We start from the raw sequence: 7,209 nt of genomic DNA on the forward strand, positions 1-7,209 counted from the left end.
AATGTTTCAGTGTCATCAGATGAATAAACAAGATAGTGTTACTTATTTTTCTATCATAGGAGTAAATGTTTATTTTTCCATGGAAGTAAAAGCCACATGATCTGCCGTCACTGAATGAGGTGTAACTTGAAGTGCAACTGTAGCTTCAGAGTTTCAACCCACAGGGAGGAATGCAGCAAATGTTTGCTGATAACACCTTTAACATTATCGTCAATTAATAACAAATTCATGTGCAATATTATTTAATTTGCCTTTCCTTCTGCTTTATTCCATTTATTCTGGGCACATAGCACGCTATCATCTTGGGTGGGCTGGTCAGGTGGGAGCTTTATGTTCACAGTTATATTCTGTGTTTTTGAATAGTCTCTCTCTGTGTGCACATAGGCTTCTGAACACAGAATAAATCTGCTACCACCAAGCTTCAAAACTGTGTGTTAGGATAACTTCTTAATCTAGAGTCAAAGTCTCTCCCCTCCTTATCTGCTTCCTCTTTTTCCTCTTTAATACAGAGACACAGTTACACATTGCTTACTAATAAAGCTCTCTTGCCCTTATTGGCTGCATTTCAAACTTGTGAATGTGAGTTTGCAGTGTATAAAGTTACATCAGATGTTTAATTTCAGCAAGAAGTGTCAACATTTTAGAAACAGGTCGCTACCATCACATCAAATGTCACAATCGTAACAATGTGACAAAGTTCTAAACCATATTTGAGTTTGATTTTGCGAGCAAATAAAAATGTTAGATAAACTGGAAAGGCCACCCGCCCTGTCTTTTATCAGCGAGCTGGGGATTCCCAAAGGTTTGCTTGCTCCTGGGTGGAGGAGAGCTGGAAGAATGGAAGAGTTGCACATTCCTGATGGATGGCATAAGACTTCCCATCGGTGGAGCGAGAGAGAATTGGAAAATAATCCCTCACTTTCCAAGTTGAAATAATGCTGTTATAAGCTGTGAAGTGGAAAAGGGCATCTCTCTCAAGCACGTGCTGTTCGCTGTCTCGGGGGCGGGGCGCGCGGTGCGTTCAGAGGGTTGAACAACTGCACAATTGTAACCTACTTTCTCTTCTACTTTCATGCGTGCATTTGCTGCGCACGAAACTTCCCCTTGCCAACCAAATGAATGAGCTAGACTTTCACTCTGCAGACTGAGTGTGTCCCAAGCAGAAATCTAGCTCATTCGGCTGAGGTGAGGCACATCTGGCTCAAAGATTGGCAAATCATGGGTCCAAGGCATGTATCGGTCATACAATTATCTCTGTGATCTGTGATTGGACTCTTGCTGAGTTGAACCAAACGTAATAGGTATGTATAACATTGCACTCATTTATACTGAGTTGTCTGCAGTGCGTTACTGTAAAACATAAATCACTTTGGCTTGGAGGAAATAATGTACAGGGAAGCTTCATAAAGTTGACGACTGGCTATGGTGAGAAACCGTTGCCAGACATTCCAATGTAGTGACACACACACACACACACACACACACACACACACACACACACACACACACGGTACCACAAAGTAGCCCAGAGCCGCATTTATTGTCCTCCTGTCCACAGCTCAGTTGGCTACTGAGAGAAGCCGATGCAGCCTTTAAGTGCTGTCGGATATATTGGTTTTAGGCTTAACACGTTATGTAAATCAGTCACAACAAGAGCACAATTAAATAGATACATTTTGGATTTACCACATTAAACAAAACACTGATGCAACTATGACTTCCAAACAACAATATTATGCCTACAAGTGGCATGATATACGTTTAGTGGACGTTTAGTATCTCCCTCGCCTCCAAATTCCCATCCAGTAGGCTTACTGTGCACACAGTAGACTATACCTATTTAGAAACTTCATTATATACACAGAAACCACCCATGCTGGAACAATACTACCTGGTCCTAGAGTTTTCTGTGTGCAAGTTAATATATGGTAATTTAATTAAACAACTTTATTCGGAAATATGCACCATGTGAGCACCACATGAACTAAAAATAATGAAGGTCTTAAAACTACACAGGGTCCCTGTAAAGAGCAAAATATTTCAGGATTGATTTGGTTTTTCTGCACAATTGCCTGAAGTTAATAGCCCTTTTTTGCAAAGTCTTGACTGGCATGTTTTACCCTACCTGGGACTATTCCATTTATACACCTGCAACCAACAATGTCCATCTATTATGCAGAATTAATATATATAGAATAGCCTATAGTGTTAACATAAAAAATTACATCATAAACAAAAGACTGTTTTGTAAATACTTAAATGAACGAATGGTCTGTGAGTCCCCCACAGCTGTAAAAAGTTGCCCCCCCTTAATGAACAAATTTGGAAAAAACTGGCCCATGGTTTAACCAAAGTGCTGAGTGGTGGAGTACAGTATTCCGAGGAGCACCTGAAGGTGTCAGCGAAAAGAGAGAGCGGTTTCCCACCGCGGCACGAGCTGCATCAACTGTCTCTCCGCGAGAGCTGTGGAGCGAGTCAGTCAACGAAAACTTAGCAGGACATGTGTTGTACGAGACAGTTTGTGGAGTTTTGATAGATGCTAACTGGAAATGACAACACTGGTCGGTAAGTTTGTGCCACCACATCCTCAAAACTGTCACGTCAATGCACGTTTTGGCACATTTTTGTTGGGGTCGCGTTGCATGAGTCTTCGGGTCAGTTTGTTTGTGAAGTTGCTCAGTGGTTCCCAAACTGGTCCAGGAAACCCAAAATCAAACAGAACCAGCTTTATAGTGATGTTTGACATTCATTCAGGGTTTTCTGGTACTACAGAGGAATGTTGATGAAATGTGGCTGTGAGCTTGACTCTCTTTCAACCGGGAAAACACCTGAAATCATCTATACTTTAACTCTGAGCAGAAATACACTCCTAAAAATTGGGGTCTACTGATGACTAATGTTTTTTTCGAGCTGTTACGAAAAGGTTTACGTGTGCCAGCCATTGTATCTCTATGCTTGCGTTCAGGTGCATTCCTATGCCTGGAGGCTACATCACTGTCAAAGTTGTTTGTGTTTATGTAGCTACAACCCTATGGCTAAAACTGGGTCCAGTGGATTTCTTCTTTGTCAGAGCTGCTAGCACTCTAATTAACTTCAAAGGTGTGCGTGTGTTAGTCTTTTAGTTTGGCAGGTCAGGTCATTGCTTACAGAGTCCCCTGTAGACATCCCCGGGGAATAGTGACCTGCAACTTTTTTTCAATGTGATGTTTCAGTGAAGGTTGCCTTAAAGTAAAGAGATTAATCAATTCCAAATGGGAATGAAGAAAAAGTGGGAAACACTGCCTTAGATTAACCATATCCAGACCAGAATCAGTCTAACCTAAGGGCAGAGATTTTGCCTGTTGTCTGTTTTGTACACTATAAACAATAGCTCATAAGAGAGTCTGACACACACTAATAGGATAGCAGGACAATATTCATCAAAATGAAAAAGGCCACAAGAAGAAAAGACACTCAAGATACAACTATTTAATGAATATTGTCTTTATGTAGTGGTTGACAAAATTCAGTAATTTTACCGACCAGACTATTTCCTTGTAAAAACTTCCACTTATGCTCAGATTGATAATGTTACCATTGTGCATACTAAATCAACTTCCAGCCAGTTTGCGTGCTCCAATATTGAGACAGCAGCTGCAGTGAAGGTGTGGTGGTGTCTTGAGATAGAAATTTGGAGCAGACAAGGATGGGAGACTGGTCGGACTTGTTTTCCCCAAACTTGCTAGTCTGTGTATTAGTGCATCCTCTTTTCCACTGCTTTGAATTTGTTCAGCTGTGGAGCAGCTCAGAACTTTGTTTTGATCATGTTGCAGTCTTTATGGTGTCTGGCCTTGGAAGGTTGTTAATTAGTAGCCATAATTGACCTTTGACCTTTTAATGTAGCAATTGTGGAATTCATTTTTTTTGCTATATGCTATCAAGCTACTGTTGCACTTTGATTGCATGGAAAGTTAAGGTGCCCTGCAGAGTTCTCTTATACACAAACAGAAGTTATGTTTACATTAAGAGTTTCTACACAAAACATATGGGGTATATCCTTCATCTGATTTCCTTCATCGTAAAACATTTGCAAGGCTGATTTTTCAGAATAATTTAAATCCTGCATTTTTTACAGCCATGTTCTTTTCTTTTTCCCTGCCTTTTTCTGGTGCATTGCCAAACTTATTTACGTTGTGTGTTTTCAACATAAACATACATTGCTCCATAGCACTCCTAGTGGTCAAAGCTCCACAGGATACCTTTAAGTCTGCTCTGTTTTTAGCCACTTTACATCAATACACTTTCTGTCATTGATACACTCTATTAATGGAACTAAAAGCTGAATTTGAATTCTTAAACTGAGCATGTTTTAAGATGTTTATGATTTTGAGCTTGGAGTTGCTATGTTGTCATTGAAGTGGTGCACTCACAAAAATCTCTGTGGGAATATTACCTGCATTGAGATTCAAGTGATTTCCCCCTTTAACCATTCCCAATAATATCTTCTCATTCTTAACATGCTGTCTTGCATACAGCAGGTCAGACAACATGTGTGGACATGAACAAAGTTTAGGCAAAGGAAAAACACTGAACGAAGCAATTATTATATTGTATACAATCATCCAGATTCTAAGCCAGATCTCACTCAGCAGACTGTTTGGGCTGAAACCAGATTCTCATTGGCTTGGACTTGAACTTATTTTGACTTCATCATGACTGAACAACATCTGGGAATTTGGTTGATTAAGTGCAGTTACGCTTAGGCATATGTTGTGTGATTGCCATATGCTTACATAATGTTTAGTCTATCCCCAACAATTTAATGTGTCATGGAAAAGAAAGTGGCTGGTGAAGCAGACCAGACAAACACAGAGCAGTTATTTCAAGGTTTATTAGCGGCAGTGAAGTTTTGTTAATGAAAAACCTTTAACTGATGGCCACAGGGTCACAGTGGAGGTTTTACACCATATGTAAAGTGTGAATGTGTGATATGGACATGGCTCTCCATCATATAAGGCTTAACAAGGGCAACCCTTGCTGAACCTCAATTGTCCTTCTGTTCCCACACCCACACACACACACACACACACACACACACACACACACACACACACACACACACACACATACACACAGACAGACAGGGACTCATTTCATTCTATTCCCCAAGTTCAGCAGTCTCCCCCTGTTGAGTCATCTTTTATTCTGTCTTTTGTTAACAACTACACATACACACACACGCACACACTCTTGCATCCACACACTCATCAACCATGAAAATACAGTCACCCCTTCTTGAGTCAGCCCTCTCCCCCTCTTGTTACTCTGATGCAAACACTAGCAGATATACACACACGCTCACACATAGACTTTCTCTCTCTCTCTCTCTCTCTCTCTCTCTTTCTGTACAGTTTCCACTGGCGTCTCTCTCTGCCCTACCCTCTAATCAAAGCCATATGTTCTCCAGGTCCCTTGCATGAAAAGTCTGTTCTGTTTGCAGTGCTGCTCCCAGTCTAACCAGCCCCACACTTTTTTTTTTACTGACAGAGGGACTCAGTGTTAAAAATGAAACGTAACCTGCAAAGGATTGCAGGTTGATGTTTCATCCTTTTAACTTTTTTTCCTTTCTTTTTTCAGCCTGCTTTCACAATCTTTTTCATACTGTTGCTATCAGTATCATCTATGTGGTGATAAAAGTTGGTTGTGCGTAGGTAGATAGTTTTCTCTCACTTAAATCCTTCCCACTCCCTCTTTTCCCATGTAGTTGTTTCAGCATTTTTGTGCTCTACTGGTGGCTCGTTTGATAAAATCTTCATGAGTCAAAGATATATCAGTCCTCAGCTTTGATCATTCCTGACAGACCCAAGTGCTAAAGATTTTCAGAGTGTCTAGGTTCACATTTCATCTTCAGATGAATCAACTGTCTGTCTTAGTTAATTAGAAAAACATGTGGTCCAGGAGGCCAAAATGAGGCTGCCCAAACTTATTAATCTAAGAAGCCTCGCCAGTTTGGCCCCATTATGTGACCATGACTAATTTAAACATAACCAGCACTTGGTATGTGGGGACCCACCAGAAACTGGCATGTGACTCATTTTGGATCCCAACCCAAAGCTTTAATAATACTCCCTTCAAATGATTGCTAATACATGCCTTAAATTCTCTTAATAAGGGGGGTGCCATTCTATTTGGATGGATAAAGTACAGATTCCATTTAGCTAAGTTTTCAGATGGAAAGCAATTTTCCATCAGTTCCTACTCATTTGAGCTGTGATTCTCTGCCCAAAGCTAGTAGGGATAGCCAATGTGAGCTCTTAGAATTTTCTCAAGCTTGAATTAGGTTGGGTATGTTGCTGGTATGTCACATTTCTTCAATCAATGTAGTTGATCCCATTGGGAAAATAATGTAATGTAATGCAAATAATTGCCTTTTGTATGTAAATAATATACTTTTTAACCTGATCTTTTGATTTTTTTCAAGTTTGCTGTTAATGCTGTACATTCAAGAATTTACTATGGCTTTCACTCTGTCAATACTGGGAGATTGTTAACAATGATTTTTCAACAAAAATCAGACATTAGCAGGGTTTGGACTCATTAAACACTGCAGTGGTTGAGGGTTGGGTTGAAAAAACACCTCACTTTATTGGTTAGGGTTTGGTCAAAATTGTGCTTACCCACAGTCATTGATCCTTAATGCAAAAGTCAAAATTAAGGTATGTTACATATTTTGCGAGCACATAAAGATTGCACTGATCTCTCTTTGTCAAGGTCTTTGCACTGCATGGTAACATTTGTTAGTTTCTTTTTAGCTGCCACCAGTTTAAGGAATGTGTTTCTATTGTAGTCATATGATGCGTCTTTTCTTCACTGACCCCCTGTGTTAAAGAGAGGGGGGTCTTTTGTGTGGAGAGTGCATTATAATACTGAAGATTTCAAGGGAACTGTGCAGGGTTTTCTGTTACTGGATCGTAAAGATGGTTTACTGATTTCCAATACAGTTCCACAACCTTCATTTATACAGTCTTGATTCACATTCCTGTTTAGAGCTTTTACTAAGCTATCAATGTGCAGTGTGGTTTGGATAACTATCAAAGAATGATGCATAAAAATTCCCCTATACTGGTTATTGTTGTTTTCATGTGATATGTTGCTACTTGTCTTTATGGCAGCTCAATGTAGCAATAATAGTATTTTTGTGATCTTCCAGGGCATACTTGTCAGCAGTTA

The sequence above is a fragment of the Seriola lalandi genome, unplaced genomic scaffold (genome assembly GCF_002814215.2).
Source record: "Seriola lalandi dorsalis isolate HSWRI2012SDOR001 ecotype SW California unplaced genomic scaffold, Sedor1 jcf7180002054801, whole genome shotgun sequence".
Taxonomy (NCBI): Eukaryota; Metazoa; Chordata; class Actinopteri; order Carangiformes; family Carangidae; genus Seriola; species Seriola lalandi.